Here is a 25,161-nt window from a genome sequence, read left to right on the forward strand (position 1 = left end):
GTATTCTTGCTGTGATAATCCATGGACAGAGGAGCCTGGGGTTGCAAAGAGTCAGACATGATTGAGCACACATTTTATAGAATTGGCATGCTAGTTTTCAAGTTTATGAGTTGAGCCAAAAAAGCCAAGGGTTTTTTTAAAACAAGAAACAGGACGAACTTCAGCAGGTATTAAAATGTATATTATAAAGTCACAGTAATTGAAATAATGTGGTACTGTGAAAAACAGTCAATGATCTTAGTATGTGATAAATGAGGCATTTAAAAATCAGAAAGGTACTGGCATATTATTAAAAAACTGGTGTTAGGACACAAAGCCTTTCTCACACCATACATAAAAAACATAAATTCCACATGTATTTAAGATGTAAATTTTTTTAAGGATAAAATAAAATATGGAAAAATATATTTATACCTTGGGGAGAGAAAGCAATCTTTTTTTGGCCACAAGGCTTGTGGGACCTTAGTTCCCTGACCAGCAATTGAACCCTGGCCAGAGTCTGAACTACTGGATTACCAGGGAATTGCCCAAGAGAAAGCTATCTTGACAAAACATAAAACTCAACATACATTATGTGTATGACAGAAGACATATAAACAAAGTCGAAAAGCAAGTGAATTATGACAAAATATATTTGCAATTGATATAATAAAATTTTATACTTTATTTTACTTTAAATATATATGTATCACAGTTTATCTGAGTTATCCAAATACAAATATTTTAAATACATATATATTCATACAAAGAATCTATTGATCAGTAAAAAAACAACCCAAGAGTTGATATGTATCCCTATGGGGTTTTTCCTATAGGGAAATGCTCACATTGTTGGAAATGCCTCATGGAGTTAACTGTGTGGTTTTGCTCCATTCACAGAACTACTTGCTAGATCTCTGGAAAGAATTATAAGAACCGTTAAAAGTATTAGAGACCTAGTATTTCATTTTTATACCTTCCCACAGTCTGTAATATTCTTGGGTGTAATAGCTTTGAAGTGTATATGATTTGAACTCATTAGGTTTAGAGGGTGTCTGAAATTGAAAACCCAGGCAAATCCATCTACACTGACCCTACAAGTCACCCTAAAGTAAATTACTTGAAGAATTAGGTCCCAAAGATCCAAGGTGGGGAAATGTTTGATATTATCAGTGTGTGCAAATTCAAGTGGAGATAAAAGAAGTCCAACTAAAAGAATTATGGGCTGACTGACAGGACAACTGTGGATTAAGCATAGATTATTTTTAAAAGAGATATCTTCTTAAGAGATATCTTCTTAAAGTTGCTTCCCAAGTTTCTTTTTAAATTATCATCCCTTTTGAAGACACTAAGACTAAAAGTTAAAAATGATCAATTACAGATTATTTGTTGGAGAATGATTACATGGTGTTCAACATCCAAAGACCTTGGTCCTACATACAAATATTTGTGAGCTATTACACTTATCTGTTTTAAGTTAAACTAATGAAAGTATGTATGTGCATTATTTATTTATGATTCTTTGAGGCTCACAGACAATTTTCCATTAATTACATCTTCATAGAAGGTAAAGGTCTTTTCCAAGTTCACACCATTCATGAATATGGAAATGACACTAAAACTTCATGCTACTCTTGGAACTCTGTACTCAATCCTAGGGTCAGTGCGTGGCATCATTTAGAGATTGAAATAAAGCAAAACTTTGGGGGTGGGAAAAGGGCTGTCTTGAAGATAAACCTTGACTCAAGCTTTCGAGGAACTAAAGTGACTTTGATGGACAGTAGAAGCAATCACATGTAAAATTCTTTAAATAATGTACTGACTTTAAATAATTTTGCCTAATGTTACAAATAAATTTTTAAAACCCTTACATTGTTAAAAAAAATCAACCATCTAATTAAAAATAACTTAATATTAATTAAGAATATAAGCATACAACTTGCAGATGACAAGATACAAATATTCAAAACCATATATGAACTATTGTTCATACGATTAAATTTAGTTAATAAAATAATGAGATATAAAGTTAATGAAAATAAGTTAATAAATCAAGTTAACAATGAGAAATCAATTTTTTAAACGTTTATTTAGCTGAGCCAGGTCTTAGTTGTGGCATATGGTATTTTTAGTTGCTGCATTCAACTCTTAGTTGCAGTATGTGGGACTTAGTTCTCTGACCAGGTCCCCTGGATTGGGAGCACAGAGTCTTAACCACTGGGCCACCAGGAAAGTCCATGAGCTATCAATGTTTTTTTTAATTTATGACATAACAATTTTTGACCATCATTCTAAGCCAGAAACTGTAAAAGGCCTGTGATTTTACCCTACTTGCAAGCTGACAAGTTAGCTTACCACAGTGTTATATACATTCTGACAAAAGAATATAAGCCACCCCCCAACACACACACACACACACACTCACACAAGATGCTCTGATCAGCAAATATATGTATAAAATCTGTTTGGTGCTTATGTTCCTAATTTTAAGTAACTAGCATTCAGGTATATGTATTGGCTGTTAGAAGTTTGGTTCAGTTCAGTTCAGTTGCTCAGTCATGTCCAACTCTTTGTGACCCCATGAATCGCAGCACGCCAGGCCTCCCTGTCCATCACCAACTCCCGGAGTTCACTCAGACTCACGTCCATCAAGTCAGTGATGACATCCAGCCATCTCATCCTCTGTCATCCCCTTCTCCTCCTGCCCCCAATCCCTCCCAGCATCAGTCTTTTCCAATGAGTCAACTCTTCACATGAGGTGGCCTGGAGTTTCAGCTTTAGCATCATTCCTTCCAAAGAAATCCCAGGGCTGATGTCCTTTAGAATGGACTGGTTGGATCTCTTTGCAGTCCAAGGGACTCTCAAGAGTCTTCTCCAACACCACAGTTCAAAAAGCATCAATTCTTTGGCGCTCAGCTTTCTTCACAGTCCAATTCTCACATCCATACATGACTACTGGAAAAACCATAGCCTTGACTAGACGGACCTTTGTTGGCAAAGTAATGTCTCTGCTTTTCAATATGCTATCTAGATTGGTCATAACTTTCCTTCCAAGGAGTAAGCGTCTTTTAATTTCATGGCTGCAATCACCATCTGCAGTGATTTTGGAGCCCACAAAAATAAAATCTGACACTGTTTCCACTGTTTCTCCATCTATTTGCCATGAAGTGATGGGACCAGATGACATGATCTTAGTTTTCTGAATATTGAGTTTTAAGCCAACTTTTTCATTCTCCTCTTTCACTTTCATCAAGAGGCTCTTTAGTTCTTCTTCACTTTCTGCCATAAGGGTGGTGTCATCTACATATCTGAGGTTATTGGTATTTCTCCCAGCAATCTTGATTCCAGCTTGTGCTTCTTCCAGCTCAGCGTTTCTCATGATGTACTCTGCATATAAGTTAAATAAGCAGGGTGACAATATACAGCCTTGATGCTTCAGTCATGTCCAGTTCTTTGCGACCCAATGGACTGTGATCCGTCAGGCTCCTCTGTCCATGGGATTCTCCAGGCAAGAATGCTGGAATGGGTTGTCATTTCCTCCTCCGAGTCCAGTTTCTTAGTACCTGTTAAAAAAATATATCATCCAAAAAAAAAATCATCCAAACTTCAACACAGCACTCCAGATACAATCTGAACAGCACAGATAACATCTGTACTGGACCCTATTTTTGTCTGAACGTGCCCTAAATACGAACAGGCTTTTTCACTGGTTGCTACACCTGTAGAATCTTCTCAAGCTTGTATTTAATCCCAACTCCCAAGTCCATGGGAAAGGAAGATAGTGAAAGTATTAGATGAGAGCTTGTGCTGTGGAGTCAGACTTCCTAGGTTTAAATTCCAGCTCTGCCATGTGCCAACTAGGTAACACTCGGAAAGTTATTTCATGCCTTTAAATCTTAATTTTCTCATCTGTAAAGTAGGAGTGATAAGAACATCCACTTCAAAGAGTTGTTTGTAAAGATTAAGCAAGTTACCTCAGGAGAAATATTTGGTACAATGCAGGCTATTTTCCATGCATCTCACATTGCACTGAATACATCTTGTTTAAGCCTCATAAGAATGCTATGATGGATATATTATTGCATCCATTTTACATACGGAAAATCTGAGTTGCATCAAGCTCAAGTAGCTTGCCTGAGGTCAAATAACTGCTAAATGGCAGAGCCAGGGTTGCAATAAGATCTTTCTGACTTCAAAGACCAAGTTATTTCTCTTGCACCATTTAAAGGCATTCTCCCCTTTCCTGTATTACTACATTTTTTAAGACTTTCGAGAGCATAACAAAGGGGTTAGGAGGGCAAGCTCTCTCAGAGCAGACTGCCTTGCTTGATGATCTGGGACAAGTTATTTAACTTCTTCATGCCTCAGTTTCCTCACGTGTAAAATAAGAGTTTTAGTATTTTATTACCTACCCCAGAGATTTCAGGGCTGACTAAATAAGATAGCATTAAACACAGTGCCTACCGACTATGTAGGATATAAGAGATGTAAAGTGTGTTATTCACACTTCAGGTCACCTTGCTGATATCAACCAAGTCTGCTTAGGAAACCATTTTTAAGTATTTCCAGGGATCCACTTCAAATTTGTAAAATTTCTCTGAACTTTCTAAAATATGCACTTTACTATATCTAAGATATATCAGACTATGTCTAGAATTCTTTTGCTCACTTTTATGAACTCAAGATGACAGGGTTGAAAAGAGAGAGAAATAAAGGCTATCATAACTCAAAAAAATGCATGAGGCCCAGAAATAATAGATAGTTGGCTTCAGCTATGACTCATCAAGGGTTATTTGCATCAGTTCCTACTGCATTACCACAACTCACTTCTCTTATTACTCAGCCCTGTATATTTATCACCTGCAACTCACATTTGAGGGTACTGATTACAAAACGTTCTTTTGTACATAGCCCAGCTGCCAGGAGATCCCACCCCACACTCAGCAAAAGTGGGTTCAGATAACTAAGCTTTCAGTGTTTCAAGACTGAAGGAAAAGGAACTTATAAATCCCACATAAGTTCTGTGAGATATTTATTACTGGCCCTGTTTTACTGCTGAGGAAGATAGGCTTGTCATGGCCATTATTTGTATTTTATCCAACTCACAGCATTGATTAGGGGTGGAGATAAGAGCTGACTCAAATCTTCCATAATGCCACTCCAGGTGGAAGGAGGAGCCTATGAGTTACAAAGAGCAATGCTTCCCGAACTGGTTCTCCATTCATGTGGCACCCGCATCACTTTTGCAACATCTTCCTACCTCCTATGGGATTATTTACTTAATCTTTTTAAATCAATGCACTTTTTTGCTACCTAAATTAATTAGGGAATTTCTGTCTAAATAATAATTACTGTGAAATAACACATGTATACCTGTGGCGGATTCATTTTGATATTTGGCAAAACTAATACAATTATGTAAAGTTTAAAAATAAAATAAAATTTAAAAGCATTAAAAAAAAAACAAGTTCTATACACCATGCATATTTTATATAATAAATTTTAAAATGTATTCATTTCCTAGGGCTACCATAACAAAATACTGTAAACTGGGTGGGTTAAAACAACAGAAATTTATTCTCTTACTATTTACGAGGCCAGAAATTCAAAATAAAGGGGTCAACAGGGTTGGTTCTTCCTGGAGGAGAAACTATTCCACACACCTCTCCTGCACTCATGCTCAGTCATGTCCGACTCTGCAACCCCATGGACTCCAGCCTACCATGCTTCTCTGTCCATGAAATTTTCCAGGCAAGAATACTGGATCTTGCCATTGGGTTGCCATTTCCTTCTCCAGGGGATCTTCCGAACCCCAGGAATGAACTCATGTCTCCTGAACTGCAGGCAGATTTTTTACCACTGAGCCCCCTGGGAAGCCCTACACCCCCTCTTCTAGCTTCCTGATGTTGTTTGGCTTGTACGCACATCATTCCAATCTCTATCTACATATTTGCATGAGCTTGTCCTCTAATGTCTCTGTCCAAATTTCCCTCTCCTTTCTCTTATAAAAACACCAGTCATTGTATTCAAAGCCTATTGTAAGTCTAACATTATTTCATCTCAAGATCCTTAACTAATTACATCCACAAAGACCCTGCAACCATTTAAGGTCACATTGTGTGGTTCGTGAGGCTCTGGAATTTTGAGAGGGACACAAATTCAACCCACTACAAGTGAATAATGACCACAGGTTTTTTAACAATTTTATACCACCGAAAATCATCTTGCATTCTGATAGTGGATTGCCACACCAGGGAGACACTGATATACTCGGTATTTGGAGGTCCTTGGGCATCTCCCCTACTTTTAAAAGCAGCAAGCTTTATAGCCTAGGTGATTGCGATTCCTTCTCTCATTTAAACCAATGCACGTTTTGGTAAATCAAGAAATTTGTCCCCTAGAGACTTCCCTGGTGGTCTAGCAGTTAAGACTTCACAGAGTGGGGTGTGGGTTCAATCTCTAGTTGGGGAACTAAGATCCCACATGCTTTGCTCACAGCCAAAAAAAAAAAAACAAGGAGTTGGGTCCTCTAGATAGAGCTGATTCTCTGGTTTTGAGAACTCAGGAAACATTGTTAATAATAGATTGTTTCAAGTGCTATTTCAAGAAGGTAGATGAACACTAGCTTATTACATGATTCATTATTTTCAGAAATCAACAGCTGTACATGTACAGGTCTCTGTGGGGTTGTATGTGGGGATTTATTACGTCTTCTCTCCATAGAGATGACCAAAGGATCTTAAGGCAGATTTGAAATATAAAAGAAGCCATTAGGCAACACTGGACATCGTGAAATTCCATCCTGTGCAGAAAGGCAGGATGCCTGAGAGCACTGTAATCAGGAACTGAAAGGAAGTCCAAATTTTCAGTCTGGAGAAGGATGGAAAGAGGAATTTTACTCTCAGCAGCCTTTATGTGAACTTCCAGGTGAATCACAGGTTGAATAAACTTTGGTTTTTCCATTTGAGATACTATTCAGAAGACCTGACATTTCTAAATGCACAGACTTCAGTTCTCCCTAAAAACTATGCATTGGACAAAGGAAATTAAAGATCTCAGGAAAGACATTTTTTCTAACTATTCTTCTTTTTAACTTAGATGCTTTTTTGCTCCCAAATATTAAAAACATAAGAGGGAAAACTGTCTTAAATTAAAAATTATGAGGTGGTAGAGATCAATTGTTATATGGGTTTGAGGCAAAATATAATAAAAGATGCATAAGAGCAGATGCTGTGCTTGGAAGCATGTCAACAAGCACATTTCCACATTTCCATAACCACATACGGTGCAAGCTTTCACTTACGTTCTACCTTAGTGTTTACACTGAGCTAAATAATTCAAGATGGTGTAACCAGGAAGCCCCAGAAACGTGATAAGACACTTTAAATAAATTGGATTGTTGCCATAACAAATAACCTAAGCAAAAGAAACAACCAAAAAACAACCCACTTAGATAAGAGGAGGTGGAGAAGGTCCCAAAATGAAAGGTTCAGTATTTGTTGGCGAAACCTCAACGTACAAGATCATATTTTGTGGATCGACCCACAAACATATCTTAAAGAAGCCACTCAATTGAATGAAGTAAGAATGACTGCTGGTCTTCAGTGTTTGTCACTATATGACTCAGTACTACCCAGTGCCACTGCCAAGAGAGAGCTTCAGTAAAACTCTCTGCAGAATTTCCTCAAACTGTCCGCTCACCTCATAAGAAAATGTGTCCCCTTACTTTTTAATCATGCCTAGGTTCTCATGATATGCATTGCCCAAATGAACAGGAAGGTGTTGAAGGGTTGAGGATGAGCAATTCCAAATGACACTGTATTGCTTTGCCAGAAACACACTTTTTTAACAAGGGACAGGCAGCATTCTGATATGTTTTTAGAGGGAAGGAACTAGGGGTGAGGGAGGGCAGAAGGGCCCACTGGAGTAAAAGCTGGAGAATGAGAAAGAAATTGTGGTTGACTTCTACCCCTCTTCAGGAATTCAAAGTAGGTATCAATGTACTAAAAGCTCTATGGAAACACTCCAGGAAAGACACCTGTTTAACTTGGTTTAACATAACCTTTCTCAAACTGACTTGACAGCAAATCCCCTTCCTCACGTAACAACTTTTAACATCCCAAGCCTTCAGGAGGTGTTTTAAGGAAAGTGCTAGCCTAAGTTAGCTACAAGATGGCCCCTCTGATTCTCACCTCCTAGGAATCACACCCCTGTACAGCCCCCTCCCTCATTTAGTAGAGCTGACCAATACACAGAAAGTGATACTGCATAAATGAGACAGTGTGACTTCTAAGGCTGAGCCATTAAAGACACTATGGCTTTCACCTTGCACCCTCTTGGATTGCTCATCCTGGGAAAAGCCAGCCACCATGTCATAAGGACACTCAAGCTGCCTGTGGACAGAACCACATGTAAAGGGACTCAGCACCATGGGAGTGAGCTGTCATGGAATTGAATTGTGCAACCTCAGTCAAGCTTTCAGATGATTTCAGCTCCAGCTGACATCAAATTTCAAACCACAAAAACTATGTGAAATCATAAATATTTATTGTGGTTTTAAACCACTAGTTTAGAGGTAACTTATGCAGTAGATAACTCATACAGGGGATATTGGGCTTCCCAGATTGCTCAGTGGTAAAGAATTCACCTGCCAATGCAAGAGACACAGGAGACATGGGTTCAATCTCTGAGTCAGGAAGATCCCCTGGAGGAGAAAACAGCAATCCACTTCAGTATTCTTGCCTGGAAAATCACATGGATGGAGGAACCTGGCAGGCTACAGTTCATGGGGTCGCAAAAGAGTCAGACATGACTTAATGACTATTAACCTAAAGCACTGAGCATTAATCATTTTGGTTTGTCATGTAACCACCATGAAGCTGTAGTGTGGAATATGCTTTTACACTACTCTACCTCTCTAGACACAGTTAATTGGTTAAAGGATGGATTCATACCTGAAGTCAAGCCAATCAGGATCATTCTGTAGGATTTCTGTAACTGCCACTGGACAAAAAGATTTAATCTCTGGTGGTGAGGCCAAGTATATGGGACTAAGGAGCTGCCAGTGGCAATATTTCAAATTTCAAATGTTTATTTCTAAGGAAAAGAAGTTGACAACACAGAGAGAAGCAGGGTTGAGAGATTAAGGAAAAAATATCTCATAGGATTCAAGTTCTTAATTCCAGAGACCCCTGATAGCACCTGCCCCTCACCCTTCTCAATGTGAGCCTTCGAGCAACTTCCCCTTTTTGCCTAAGTTGGTTTCAGCTGGGTTTCTAAACCTTGCCTCCAAAAGAATCTTGACTGGTACACCCCGACACAACTTTATGCTTTCCCTAGCACAGCACTGCTGACACTGAGCTGTAACTGCTGTTGCTTATCTAATTCCCTGTCCACAGAGAGTGCCTTCAGGTTCACAGCATCTGCCCTTCCCTGAAAACTGCAGGGGAGGCCTCTGACCACCATGTCTGTATTTCATCACTTTGGGCCCTGCACCCTAGTTGATTCACTCAAGGTGGACCAATCAGATTCTCCTTCTAGGAGTTTGGAACTGAGACCCACAGTCTCTGGACACAGAAACCCCTTCACACCAACAACAGCACTCTCAGAGAAGACTGTAACTCTAGCCAGTAAGGTGCCCCAACCTGCTCCTTCTGTCTTGTGCCTGGGTCACTTCTGCTCCCCAGAGCCAAAAGAAACTTGACTAGTGCATGCTCCCATTACTGAATTCTCCATGCAATCAGGAGAGCTCACAAGTTCATCATTACATCTCCAAGGCCAGCACAGCCCCTCGGATACAGTCAGAACTCGATAAATATTTCATGAAAGACTGAATCTCACTGCCCTCAGCGGTATATCCTCTTCCTCACACCTAGATGGGAACATCTCAATTCTCTTATTCTCTTGCCTTCCAGTCTTCTGTCCTGGCCTTAGTTCTCCCTTGTGCTATCAGCTACAGGGACCAGTAAGTCCTTTGTAGGCAGCACATCACATCCTTGATCAAGGAAATACATTAGAACTGGAAGTTCCAGACCTCCCACCATCCAAGAAACTTGACCTGTGACTGCACACCCAGGGGCACAAGTCCACCACTTGCTTTTACTGCGTACCTTGTCCATGCTGACCACATGCTTTCCATGGCCATTGCTGGCGTTATCCTGCATGCCATGATTACAGGTGGCTCTCACCTTCAGATGTTGTTACTCTTCTGGTCCTTGTTCCCAGCACTGTTGCTGTAGCTGTTTTGCAGCCCCATGGACTGGAGCCTGCCAGGCTCTCTGTCCATGGAATTTTCCAGGCAAGAATACTGAAGTGGGTTGCCATTTCCTTCTTCATCCCAACACTGCAGAAGAGGCTTTTTATCATGACCTCACTGCTTTGGGTTGGAAAAAATGAGTTCCAAGGAAACTTCCACCTTTTTTTAAAACCATCCTTCTAAAAACAGACTTTGTGTATGGTATAGAATGAGAAGAATTGGTGGGGAATGGGACAGAGCAGAAGGATTATTAATCAAGTTCAAGAACTTCCAACTGCAAGAAGAGGCGTTAAGAAATCACGACTATGGGACTTTCCTGGTGGTCTAAGTGGTTAGGACTCTTGAGTTTCCACTGCCCGGGGCACAGGTTTGATCCCCAGTCAGGGAAATTCTGCATGCCATGTGGTGTGGCTAGCAGAGGATAAAGAAGCAAGTGTAGTGGGCAATTGTTGAGCTGACTACCTAAAACTTCCCCTTTCTAAAAGTATTCAGAGTTTCCTTTGGGGAGCTACTTCTCCTCTATGCTTAGTGACGGGGAATTGATACCCCTTCAGCTCCAGACCTAATTAGCCTGAGCCAGTCACCTTTTACCTCAGTGATCTATCATCATGAAGCATTTCTCTGGTCACAGCAACTATTGACATGACCCAAAGTGGTTTAATCAGAATGAAGCCCAGCATTTTATTTGATATTTGGAGGAGAAAGTCTATCTTTCTCTGACACAAAAGTACATAGGTCCAGGAGCTATTGACAGTCATCTTGCAACTATACGGGCAGGAAAACTTTGGATAAAGCTGGCACTTGAAAGGTGAACTTGAAAAGTGAACTAAGTCCCAAGTGACATAATTGAGCTCCCAGATCAAACTAACCCTGAAGGCCATTATACCTCAACTTTGCAATGCCATTGAAAAGCAGAGATATTACTTTGCCAACAAAGGTCCGTCTAGTCAAGGCTATGGTTTTTCCTGTGGTCATGTATGGATGTGAGAGTTGGACTGTGAAGAAAGCGGAGTGCCAAAGAATTGATGCTTTTGAACTGTGGTGTTGGAAAAGACTCTTGAGAGTCCCTTGGACTGCAAGGAGATCCAACCAGTCCATCCTAAAGGAGATCAGTCCTGGGTGTTCATTGGAAGGACTGATGCTGAAGCTGAAACTCCAATACTTTGGCCACCTCATGCAAAGAGTTGACTCATTGGAAAAGACCTTGATGCTGGGAGGAATTGGGGGCAGGAGGAGAAGGGGACGACAGAGGATGAGATGGCTGGATGGCATCACTGACTCGATGGACATGAGTGTGAGTGAACTCTGGGAGTTGGTGATGGACAGGGAGGCCTGGCATGCTGTGATTCATGGGGTCGCAAAGAGTTGGACACGACTGAGCGACTGAACTGAACTGAAGATAATAAACATCTAACATGTTAGATGAGTTTGAGTTCAGCTTTCTGTTGCTTAAGACCTAAAAGGTATGAACCAGTTCACAAGGGCTAACTAGCAGGAGCCACATGCTAGACTCTGCACAGAACTATGGGGATGGTTTTCTATACTCTCTCAGCCCTGCCCCTGAGTGGGTAAAAACCTACTGGTTTTAAAAGGGTGGACTTATAGCTACTCTCTGAGAGTTGTGTTTTGTATAGCCTCTTTTAGCAAAGCTAAAAAATGTTTCATTCCACTGCATCATCTATATTCAATTTTTAAAAAAGATGTGGTATGTACATATATACAATGTAATTTTATTCAGCCATTAAAAAAAGAAGAACTGCCATTTGCAAAAACATAGATGGTCCTTTAGGGCATATGTTAAGTTAAATAAGTCAGATAGAGAAAGACAAAGAACTGTATGATCTTTCTTACGTGAAAGTGAAAGTTGCTCAGTTGTGTCCAACTCTTTGAGAATTCTCCAGGCCAGAGTACTGGAGAAGCCTTTCCCTTCTCCAGGGGATCTTCCCAACCCAGGGATCAAACCCAGGTCTCTCACACTGCAGACGGATTCTTTACCAGCTGAGCCACAAGGGAAGACTCTCTTACGTGGAGAATCTATAAACAACAGCAGCAAATAACCAAGCTCACAGATACAGAGAACAGATTGGTGGTTGTCAGAGGAAGGGGGTGGAGGGTGGAAGAACTGGGTGACGGGGGTCAAAAGGTACGTACTTCTAGTTATAAAATAATTAAGTCCCAGGGATGTGATGCACAGCATGGTGACTACAGTTAATGACCCTGTATTGCATATTTTAAAGTTGCTAAGAGTAGGTCTTAAAAGGTCTCATCGCAAGAGAAAACAATTTTTTTAACTATGTAACAGATGTTAACAACTTATTGTGATTATTTCACAATATATTCAAATATCAAATCATTATGTTATACATCTGAAACTAATATAATGATAATATATGTCAACTATACCTCAATAGAAAAAATTTTTTAACTAAAAAAAAAGAGCTACCCCACTGCTACAACACAATGTAAAAAAGATAGTCTGTTCCCTCATAGAAAACAGTGAGGCTCTTTTGCAGTTAACAGTACAAAGAATTTCAGTGAAATTTCCCCTTTAGGTCCTATAGAATAAACATGACACTGGACACTTGTCTCACTAAATTCTACGTTTCCATAATGCTGTCCATTTAAAAAATGCACGAGTGCAAAACTACTAGATTTATTTTACTCTTAGACCATTTTATATACTGTCCTATCAAAACTTGAGAACTCTGTATAAATTCAGCAGATTTATTTAGAACACTATTTCTTTATTATTGAGACAATAAAAATTGGATTGTGTTTCCACATTTTCAAGGATTTGAGATGGAGGAAAATATTAGCAAACAGTAAGGAAATTAGTGTAATATAATTTCTTGCAATCAATTTTTCTTGCAAATGGTATTTATGATAATAAATATGTTTCTACCCTGCTCATTATTGAAACTTTAAAAACAATCAATGAACATAAACCTTTGGAAATCAAAATGCTACTTAGGTTTTGTTTTGATACATAGGTCTTAAGATCCTACAAAAAAGTGTATATGTATGTATATATACATACATATACATATATGTGTGTTCATATGTTCATGTATATATGTTCATATGTATATGTGTGCATGTGTTCATATGTTCATATATATGCATACGTTCATATGTATATATGTGTTTATGTTCATGTGTGAATATGTGTGTATGTATATATGTATATGTGTGTGTATGTATATGGGCTTCCCTGGTGGCTCAGCTGGTAAAGAATCTGCCTGCAATCCGGGAGACCTGGGTTTGATCCCTGGGTTGGGAGCATCCCCTGGAGAAGGGAAAGGCTATGCATTCCAGTATTCTGGCCTGGAGAATTCCATGGACTGTATAGTCCATGGGGTCTCAAAGAGTCAGACACAACTGAGCAACTTTCACTTCACTTAAATCAACAGTTTACTTAAGAAACACATATCTGTTTTTCCTCTCTAAAAGGTTCCCTTCTGGATGACTTCCATGACTTAATCCTGGTATTGTACTGATTTCAGCAACCTGGGAGCTTCCTCTGACTCTCCCTTTATTTACACTTTCCAAGTTTTAAAACTTGGTTTAAAACACAAAATCAAAACCACACATTCTCCTTTCCCAGAGCTCTCCTAAAAAAATCTCATTTATCCTCAAGAAGCCTGGCATCTCCAAGGGAACCTCCGTTTTCCTCTGTGCTGGGTTGTCCAGGAATGCCAAGCTCTCCCTCATAGATGATGTTGGACAATCATGTCAGCCTGGCAGCAAGAACTTGCTCTGGGCTGAAGAAATTGCCATGAGGCTGCCAAGAAAAACAGCACTGCCATCTCACTTCCTCGGGGCCTCTGTGGGCCTGAACCAGAACTGTAATCTGGGCTAGGATCTAAACTTCTAGCCGAGGGCAAACCAAATGCCCCAGGCCAAGCATCTAGGATCCGTCCCACCTACAAGTGACTCAGGAGCAGGCAAGTTAAAAATCCACCAACCTAAAAGCTAACCTAAACCAAGGGCTGCCTCTGAAACCAAACCAGCACTTACTCTTCCTCCAGTGATTTCATTAGCCTTTGAAATGAGTTATAACTCTATTCTTTTTAAATATACACCCTGAATATCCTATTGGCAATATATACCAATGTTTGATTCAGTGCAATTGTATCACACTAATTGCAGTTGCATCCTGCTGCTGCTGCTAAGTCACTTCAGTCGTGTCCAACTCTGTGCGATCCCATGGACTGCAGCCTTCCAGGCTCCTCCGTCCATGGGATTTTCCAGGCAAGAGTACTGGAGTGGGGTGCCATTGCCTTCTCCGCAGTTACATCCTAGGATTGATTATTTGATTTAAAATTGTGATTTGCTACACCTGAATTACATGGATCAGAAATTTTAATCCTAGAAGTACATTTTACTTCTTCAGAGTATAAAGCTTAGAAATACAAACCAAAAGAAATGGAATGTCAAAGGGGAAACAGGTAGGGTGGAAGGAATTGGGAGATTGGGATGGACATATTTACACTACTGGTACTATGTATAAAATGGATAACTAATGATGACCTACCATATAGCACAGGGAACTCTACTTAATGCGCTGTGGTGACCTGAATGGGAGGCAAGTCCAAAGAGGAAGGGATATATGTAGATGTATGGCTGATTCATTTTGCCATGCAGTAGAAGCTAACATACATTGTAAAGCAACTATACTGCAATTAAAATTAATAAAAATTTTTTAAAGAACTGGGAAAAAAAAAAACAAGATTTTCTCATCATCCAAATGTACATCATTCTCTTTCCTAAGCATATATAGCAGGATGATATATAAAATATTAACTGCTTTGCTTTCAAAGACTGTGTTTGTTGCTCCTTCCCCCAGCTAGATGGGTGGGCACCCATTACTTTAGAGATTTTTAAGAGAGGTATTAAAAAGAACATACCACATTTTTTTAAAGACCAAAGCCACATTGCAGTGTAAAACAAAGGATTGGAAAGGATATGTAAACAGCTGAGAACAGTATTTCCTGGGCACTCCCCCTACTCTCCCTCCCACTCCCCACCCGGGGAAGGACCTTGGAGCTTGGAAATGGGCAGTGGCAGGGCGGGGGAATTCAGACTTAAATTGAAGAAAGTAGGGAAAACCACTAGGTCATTCAGGTATGACCCAAATCAAAGCCCTTATGATTATACAGTGGAAGTGATAAATAGATTCAAGAGATTAGATCTGATAGAGTGCCTGAAGAACTATGGACAGAGGTTCGTGACACTGTACAGGAGGCAGTGATCAAAATGATCCCTAAGAAAAAGAAATGCAAAAAGGCAAAATGGTTGTCTGAAGAGGCTTATAAAAAGCTGAAAAAAGAAGGAAGCTAAAGGCAAAGGAGAAAAGGAAAGATATGCCCATCTGAATGCAGAATTCCAAAAAATAGCAAGGAGACATAAGAAAGCCTTCCTAAGTGAACAATACAAAGAACTAGAGGAAAACAATAGAATGGGAAAGACTAGAGATCTCTTCAAGAAAATTAGAGATACCAAGGGAACATGTCATGCAAAGATGGGCATAATAAAGGACAGAAATGGTATGGACCTAACAGAAGCAGAAATATTAAGAAGAGGTGGCAAGAATACACAGAAGAACTATACAAAAAAAGATCTTAATGGCCTGGATAACCACAATGGTATGATCACGCACCTAGAGCCAGATATCCTGGAGTGTGAAGTCAAGTGGGTCTTAGGAAGCATCACTATGAACAAAGCTAGTGGAGGTCATGGAATTCCAGCTGAGCTATTTCAAATCCTAAAAGATGATGCTATCAGAGTGCTACACTCAATATGCTAGCAAATTTGGAAAACTCAGTAGTGGCCACAGGACTGAAAAAGGTCAGTTTTCATTCCAATCCCAAAGAAGGGCAATGTTCAATAAAAAATGTTCAAACTACCACACAAATGCACTCATTTCACATGCCAGCAAGGTCATGCTCAAAATCCTCCAAGCTAGGCTTTAACAGTTTGATCACAGAAAAAGCAAGAGAATTCCAGAAAAACATCTACTTCTGCTTCACTAACTATTCTAAAACCTTTGACCGTGTGGATCACAACAAACTGTGGAAAATATTTAAAGAGATGGGAATACCAGACCACCTTACCTGCCTCCTGAGAAACCTGTATGCAGGTCAAGAAGCAACGACCCGGACATGGAACAACAGATTGGTTCCAAATTGGAAAAGGAGTACTTCAAGGCTGTATGTTGTCAGCCTGCTTATTTAACTTATATGCAAAGTACATCATTTGAAATGCTGGGCTGCATCAAGCACAAGCTGGAATCAAGATTGCCAGAAGAAATATCAGGGGGGGAGGCGCCAAGATGGCGGAGGAGTAGGACGGGGAAAACACTTTCTCCCCCACAAATTCATCAAAAGAGCATTTAAACGTCGAGTAAATTCCACAAAACAACTTCTGAATGCCGGCAGGGGACATCAGGCACCCAGAAAAGCAACCCAACTCTTTGAAAGGAGGTAGGAAAAAATATTAAAGACAATAAAAGAGACAAAAGAGGGAGGGACGGAGTTCCGTCCCGGGAAGGGAGTCTTAAAAAGAGAGAAGTTTCCAAACACCAGGAAACCTTCTCACTGCCGAATCCGTGCCGAGCTTTGGAAGCACAGAGGGTAACATAACAGGGTAACATAACATAACATAACATAACAGCTCGCAGATTGCGAGCTCTACGGTAACTCCCCCAGCGGAGAAGCAGCGCAGACGCTTGCATCCGCCATTAGCAAGCGGGGGCTGGGCAGGGAGGCGCGGCGTGGGCTGCATCGCTGAGAGTGGGAGTCTGGCCTGAATACCCTGAGCACTATCTGAGTGAAATAATTTGGGCTAGCAAACCAGACTGTGGGATATCTACCATGCGAAAAGCCGGCCCTAACCTTGGACACCGCCAGCCCGCACACGGAGCAAAGAACTGAACAGAGATAGCCGGCTGCAGACCTTCCCCCTCCGGTGACAGGCAGCCAGAGCCGGAGGGGGGCAATCGCAGCCCCAGAGAGACATTATCTATAAAACTGGCTTCTTTGCTAACTAAAATTTATTGGGGGTCTGGACGGTCAACATCTGCCTGAGAAGGTGCGCTGGTTTTACACCCAGATAACCGAGTGGCGGGGAGGCGATAAGTCGCAGCATTGGCGCTCGCCAAACACCTCATCACCTGAGCTGCTCGGACCTGGGAAGAGCACAAAACGCAGGCCCAACTGAGTCTGCGCCTCTGAGGACTACCTGAGTGCCTGAACCTGAGCACTATACATATATATATATATATATATATATATATATATATATATACACCAATATATATGCTTGGACCTGGGAGGTGCATGCAACCCAGGGCCAGCCTCGGATTGTTCCCGGCGGAACAACCTAGAGCCCGAGCAGTGTGGGCAGGGAGGCTACACGCGCCGTGAGCGGGGGCAGACCCAGTGTGGCTGAGGCACTGCGGGCGCACGCCAGTGTCATTTGTTTGCAGCATCCCTCCCTCCCTCCCCACAGCGCGACTGAACAAAGAGAAGAAACACAGCTCCACCCACCAGAACACCAACACAAGCTTCCCTAACCAGGAAACCTTGACAAGCCACCTGTACAAACCCACACACAGTGAGGAAACGCCACAATAAAGAGAACTCCACAAACTGCCAGAATACAGAAAGGACTCCCAAACTCAGCAATTTAAACAAGATGAAGAGACAGAGGAATACCCAGCAGATAAAGGAACAGGATAAATGCCCACCAAACCAAACAAAAGAGGAAGAGATAGGGAATCTACCTGATAAAGAATTCCAAATAATGATAGTGAAATTGATCCAAAATCTTGAAATTAAAATGGAATCACAGATAAATAGCCTGGAGACAAGGATTGAGAAGATGCAAGAAAGGTTTAACAAGGACCTAGAAGAAATAAAAAAGAGTCAGTATATAATGAATAATGCAATAAATGAAATTAAAAACACTCTGGAGGCAACAAATAGTAGAATAACAGAGGTAGAAGATAGGATTAGTGAATTAGAAGATAGAATGGTAGAAATAAATGAATCAGAGAGGATAAAAGAAAAACGAATTAAAAGAAATGAGGACAATCTCAGAGACCTCCAGGACAATATTAAACGCTACAACATTCGAATCATAGGGGTTCCAGAAGAAGAAGACAAAAAGAAAGACCATGAGAAAATACTTGAGGAGATAATAGTTGAAAACTTCCCTAAAATGGGGAAGGAAATAATCACCCAAGTCCAAGAAACCCAGAGAGTCCCAAACAGGATAAACCCAAGGAGAAACACCCCAAGACACATATTAATCAAATTAACAAAGATCAAACACAAAGAACAAATATTAAAAGCAGCAAGGGAAAAACAACAAATAACACACAAGGGAATTCCCATAAGGATAACAGCTGATCTTTCAATAGAAACTCTTCAAGCCAGGAGGGAATGGCAAGACATACTTAAAATGATGAAAGAAAATAACCTACAGCCCAGATTATTGTACCCAGCAAGGATCTCATTTAAGTATGAAGGAGAAATCAAAAGCTTTTCAGACAAGCAAAAGCTGAGAGAATTCTGCACCACCAAACCAGTTCTCCAACAAATACTAAAGGATATTCTCTAGACAGGAAACACAAAAATGGTGTATAAACTCGAACCCAAAACAATAAAGTAAATGGCAACGGGATCATACTTATCAGTAATTACCTTAAATGTAAATGGGTTGAATGCCCCAACCAAAAGACAAAGACTGGCTGAATGGATACAAAAACAAGACCCCTACATATGTTGTCTACAAGAGACCCACCTCAAAACAGGGGACACATACAGACTGAAAGTGAAGGGCTGGAAAAAGATTTTCCATGCAAATAGGGACCAAAAGAAAGCAGGAGTCACAATACTCGTATCAGATAAATTAGACTTTAAAACAAAGGCTGTGAAAAGAGACAAAGAAGGTCACTACATAATGATCAAAGGATCAATCCAAGAAGAAGATAAAACAATTATAAATATATATGCACCCAACACGGGAGCACCGCAATATGTAAGACAAATGCTAACAAGTATGAAAGGAGAAATTAACAATAACACAATAATAGTGGGAGACTTTAATACCCCACTCACACCTATGGATAGATCAACTAAACAGAAAATTAACAAGGAAACACAAACTTTAAATGATACAATAGACCAGTTAGACCTAATTGATAGCTATAGGACATTTCATCCCAAAACAATGAATTTCACCTTTTTCTCAAGCGCACATGGAACCTTCTCCAGGATAGATCACATCCTGGGCCATAAAGCTAGTCTTGGTAAATTCAAAAAAACAGAAATCATTTCAAGCATCTTTTCTGACCACAATGCAGTAAGATTAGATCTCAATTACAGGAGAAAAACTATTAAAAATTCCAACATATGGAGGCTGAACAACACGCTGCTGAATAACCAACAAATCACAGACGAAATCAAAAAAGAAATTAAAATTTGCATAGAAACGAATGAAAATGAAAACACAACAACCCAAAACCTGTGGGACACAGTAAAAGCAGTCCTAAGGGGAAAGTTCATAGCAATACAGGCACACCTCAAGAAACAAAAAAAATAAATAAAATAAAATAAAACACAAAACACACATATATAAAAAAAAAAAAAGAAATATCAATAACCTCATATATGCAGATGATACCACCCTTGTGGCAGAAAGCGAAGAGGAACTAAAGAGCCTCTTGATGAAGGTGAAAGAGAAGTGTGAAAAAGCTGGTTTAAAACTCAAAATTCAAAAACCAAAGATCATGGCATCCAGTCCCATCACTTCATGGGAAATAAAAGGGGAAACAATGCAAATGGTGAAAGACTTTATTTTCTTGGGCTCCAAAATCACTGCAGATGGTGACTGCAGCCATGAAATTAAAAGATGCTTGCTCCTTAAGAAAAGCTATAAACAACCTAGACAGCATATTAAAAAGCAGAGATATTACTTTGCCAACAAAGATCCATCTAGTCAAAGCTATGGTTTTTCCAGTAGTCATGTATGCATATGAGAGATGGACCATAAAGAAGGCGGAGTGCCAAAGAATTGATGCTTTCAAATTGTGGTGTTGGAGAAGACTCTTGAGTCCCTTGGACTAAAAGGAGATCAAACCAGTCAATCCTAAAGGAAATCAACCCTGAATATTCATTGGAAGGACTGATACTGAAGCTGAAGCTCCAATATTTTGGCCATCTGATGCGAAGAGCTGACTCATTAGTAAAGATCCTGACACTGAGAAAGATTGAAGGCAGGAGAAGGGGATGACAGCGGATGAGATGGTTAGATGGCATCAGCGACTCAATGGACATGAGTTTGAACAAGTTCCAGGAGATGGTGAAGGACAGGGAAGCCTGACATGCTGCAGTCCATGGGTTTGCAAAGAGTTGGACATAACTGAGCGACTGAACAACAACAGGAGAGGAAGCAAGAGGCTCAAGCACAGAGTGTGTGTAGTGGGGGAGAGCAACTGGGCCCTGCAACAGACTCTGCTGACTGTGCCCTAATATCCACCCTCCTCTTTCTTACTCTCAGAAGCCCAATTCTGTCTGAGTGCCATTTCCCCAAACTTCTTTGCAGTAAAGCATGCCCAGGTGACAGAGTACTAGCCAATCAGATATAAGCAAAAGTCTGCTAGAGATTTCTAGGAAATGTTTTACTTCTGTGATATAGACTTCATCTTCTCCTTCTTCCTTCCTTAAGTGCAGACTTGATACCTAGCATGCAGCAGCCAGTTTGTAACCATGAAGCAACAAGCTAACAGGCTAAGCTAGGTTATCAAACAAAAAGATAAAAGCCCAAGATGTACACCATCCAATAAATAGCCACTTGTTACATGAGGCTATCAAAGAATTGAAATGCAGGAGTTCACATAACATGTGCTATAATTGTAAAATACACAGTGAATTTTGAAGAATTGACACCCCGAAAATGTAAAACTGTCTCCTTTATATTGATTGCATAGTAAAATGAAAGCTTGAGGATATGTGGATTAAATTATATTATTAAAATCAATTTTAACCTGTTTCTTTTGCTCTTTTTAATGTTACTACTAGAAATACTAGAAATTTTAAAATTACATATGCAGCTCTCACTATATTTCTGTTGGACTGTGCTGCCCTGGAACATGGACATCATGGAGTCATTGCACAATTCTTGCTTCTAAGAAAAATAAAGCCTTATTGATTTAAGTTGCGGTAAGTCAGGTTCTCTGTTTCTTGCAACCAAAAGCATTCCTGGAAGATATAAGAATCCTTTAAGGTAGAATTTTAGAATGGGTGGCAGTTTTTAAAAAACGTTTAAAATTTGGGGAACCCAGAGTACAGAAGATGTGTAAGTTAACTGCAAGCTGGTGAGGTACAGAGGAGCAGCAATCAAAAAGAAGAAGGGACAGAAGGGCATGTCCATGTATTAAAGGAGCCAGTCAGCACCCTGGATCTCCATGGTTCACAGGTTGTCAAACAAGAGCATCCAAACTCTCACCAGGGCCTGAATGGTGCTTGGAAATAAGCTGAAAGAGGAAAAGAACAGCCCAGAAGAAAAGATCATCTTTCAGCCCAGACAAGAGATCACTACAGTGGAAGGATATGAGAGACTTGCTGCTTTGGGTGCGTGTTGAAGATGAGGCCCCATCTCCAGAGAGATCCAGCATTAGGAAACCAGGTGGAGCCAAGCCAGTGTCTTCAGGCTGATAGGTGGGCAGAGAAACATCTGATGCAGGATGTCGTGGGCAAGATGAAAAAGTAGGCACCCCCTTCCTGTTGCTGGTAAAGTGGCATTCACACAAACTCTGTTAAATCAATTAAACAAAGAGGCCATTAGACTGATGTGGCTCTGAAGTCCTGGTGGCCAATGTAAGCAAACTAAAATCTAAGCCTGTAAATGCCTCATGGTTACAAAATCAAAACGCTATGGACAAGCAATCACAAACAGCCATCTGGGCTTTAAGCTGTAATCAAATAACTTCCTTCCTTTGCTTCTGCACCTTCTCTGTACATCTATCCCCTGGCTCCTGTCCACAGAGAACTCCTAACCACTTTCTGTTTGGCACTGCCCATTCGAATCAGTTTTTGCTCAAATAAACTCTTAAAAATGTTTAACATGTCTCAGTTTTTCTTTTAACATTCCCCAAGGGTTAGCATCAACTCCAGGGCTGGCAAGAGGAATACAAAGAGGAAACAATCCTCAATCTGAAAGAACTTTAAAGCTGAAGTGACTGAGAAACCACTAAAGTCAATTGGGTTCATCTGGAAGCAACTAAGAACCATTTTCTGTATCAGGCAGAATGGGCAGAGATGGACTCTGGGGGTGGGAATATGGAGCTAATAGTCAAAAATTGAGTTTTAGAAAATAATTAAGTCATATTTCTAGCACACCCAATTTCTGTGGCCTTGGTATATGAGACCTACTACAGACGCATGTATTCACACACACATATATTGAGTTTTACATATTTTAAACAAAAATAGAACTGTACTGTACATGCTGTTTTATAATCTGCTTTTCTGGTTTAATAACACCTGGAACATTTTTACAGGGACCAAATTTTCATGCCAGATTGAAATATACTCAATCTCTGGGAGATACCATTTTCTAAACAGGCCTAAATAACATCTCCCATCCCATAAGCTCTTCGGAAACATGAGCCAGCCACTCCACCATCAAGAATTGGAGACTAATTCCCCTTCCTCTTGATTCTGGGCTAGCCTTATTGACAAAAAGTCCTTAAGCTTGCTGACAAAGGTCCGTCTAGTCAAAACTATGGTTTTTCCAGTAGTCACGTATGGATGTGAGAGTTGGACTATAAAAAAAGCTGAGCGCTAAAGAACTGATGCTTTTGAACTGTGGTGTTGAAGAAGATTCTTGAGAGTCCCTTGGACTGGCAGGAGATCAAACCAGTCCATCCTAAAGGAAATCAGTCCTGAATATTCACTGGAAGGACTGATACTGAAGCTGAAACTCCAATACTTTGGCCACCTGATGGGAAGAACTGACTCATTGGAAAAGACTCTGATGCTGAGAAAGATCGAAGGCAGGAGGAGAAGGGAACAACAGAGGATGAGATGGTTGGATGGCATCACCAACTCAGTGGACATGAGTTTGAGCAAGCTCCGGGAGTTGGTGATGGACAGGGAAGCCTGGCATGCTGCAGTACATGGAGTCACAAAGAATCAGACATGACTGAGTGACTGAACTGACTGTCTTAGTGACTTGTTTATACCAATAGGATATGGCAAAAATGACTGTTTTGTGACTTCTGAGACTATGTCAGAAAAACCATGCAGGGCTTCCCTGGTGGTCGAGTGGTTAAGAATCCACCTTGCAATGCAAGGGACATAGTTTGAACCCTGGTCTGAGAAGATTCCACATGCCACAGAGCAACTAAGCCCCTGTGCCACAACTACTGAGCCTGCATTCTAGAGCCCGGGAGCCACAACTACTGAGCCTGTGTGCAGCAACTACTGAAGTCCGAGCGCCCTAGAGCCTGTGCTCTGCAATGGGAGAAGGCACTGCAATGAGAAACCCGCACACCTCAGTGAAAAATAGCCCCTACTCACTGCAACTAGAGAAAGCCCACATGCAGCAAGGAAGACCCACTACAGACCAAAAAATTAAATAAATAATAAAATTAAAAAAAAAGAAAAGCCACACAGCTTCGCCCTGGCATGCATGTTCGCCATCTGGATGCTCTGTCTTGGCACCCACTCATTCTGCTGCAACAAGCCTAAGTCTCATGCGGAGGCCAAGTGTAGATGCTCCAGGTGACAACCTCAATTAAGTCCAGGTCAGGTACCAGATGTGTAAGTAAAAAGTCTCCAGCCCCTCACCAATTGAGTCATCCTTAGCTATTCAAGTCTTCCCACCTGAAGCCCCAGACACTGTAGAGCAGAGGCAAGCGATCTCTACAGTCTCACTGGATTCCTGACCCACAGAATCTGGGAGCATAATAAGATTTTTATTTTATACCACTAAGTTTACAAGGGTTTGTTCTGCAGCAATAGAAAACCAGGCCACAGATCCAACAGTATCCAGTGGGGCTATGGACAAAATGCTTATGTTCCCCCCAGAATTCATATGTTAAATCCTAACCCCCAATGTAATTGAATGAAGAGGTGGACACTTTGGGAGGTGATTAGATGATGAGGGTAGTGCTTTTATAAAAGAAACCCCAGGGTTTTCCCTGGTGGTCCAGTGGTTACGACTCTGTGCTTCCACTGCAGGGGGGATGGGTTCAACCCCCAGTTGGAGAATTAAGATGTCTTAACCCTAACCAAGACCCTGCATGTCTTATGATGCGGCAAAAAAAAAAAAAAAAGATAAGACCACAGAGAGCTCCCTTGCCCCTTCCACCATGTAAAGACACAGGGAGACCACAGCCATCTATGCACCAGGAAGAGAGTTCTCACCATACACCGGATCTGCCACAATCTTGATCTTGGACTTCCCAGCCTCCAGAACTCTGAGACTTAAATCTATATTGTTTATAAGCCACCCAGTCTATGATACTGTTATAGCAGCCCAAACTGACTAAGACATAGGGAAAACCTAATGTTATCAGCCTAAAATTAATTAACAAAACAAATTCTTTATAAACAGCTAAAGCAGAACAGTGAAAGCCAAGTCTCAATTTAATGTTTTAAATTTCTCCTACCTTTCCCTTTTGTCAGTGTATAGCTTCATCATGTGTGGCTAATGCACATTACATGTCAGACACTTTACTAAAGCACCAAACACACTTAAACCTTTCATTTAATTCACAAGAACCCTACTTCATTTCCATGTACAGATGACAAATCTGAGGCTCAAAACAGTTACTCAGTTAATACATGGCAGAGATTTACATGCCAAACTTTGGCCCCAAAACAATGTACTCTGCCCACTATCCTCTAAGAGAGTTA

The 25,161-nt window shown here is 40.6% G+C and overlaps 1 long non-coding RNA gene across 2 annotated transcripts in view; it reads right to left on the bottom strand.

The window, feature by feature from the left end:
- Positions 1-614: 614 nt before the first annotated feature.
- Positions 615-25,161, bottom strand: part of LOC147372259 (uncharacterized) — a 44,146-nt gene continuing 19,599 nt past the window's right edge. Inside the window, exon 2 of one of the 2 annotated variants that reach the window (XR_015163957.1) lies at positions 615-3,542. This is a non-coding gene — a long non-coding RNA (uncharacterized LOC147372259). Of the gene's footprint in view, positions 3,543-21,277; positions 22,053-25,161 lie in introns of those variants that run through there. The other variant, XR_015163958.1, reaches the window with a different exon arrangement.

Source organism: Bos grunniens, chromosome 5, assembly GCF_055505025.1.
Source record: "Bos grunniens cultivar Pamir isolate PY7600 chromosome 5, Bosgru_T2T1.0, whole genome shotgun sequence".
Classification (NCBI taxonomy): Eukaryota; Metazoa; Chordata; class Mammalia; order Artiodactyla; family Bovidae; genus Bos; species Bos grunniens.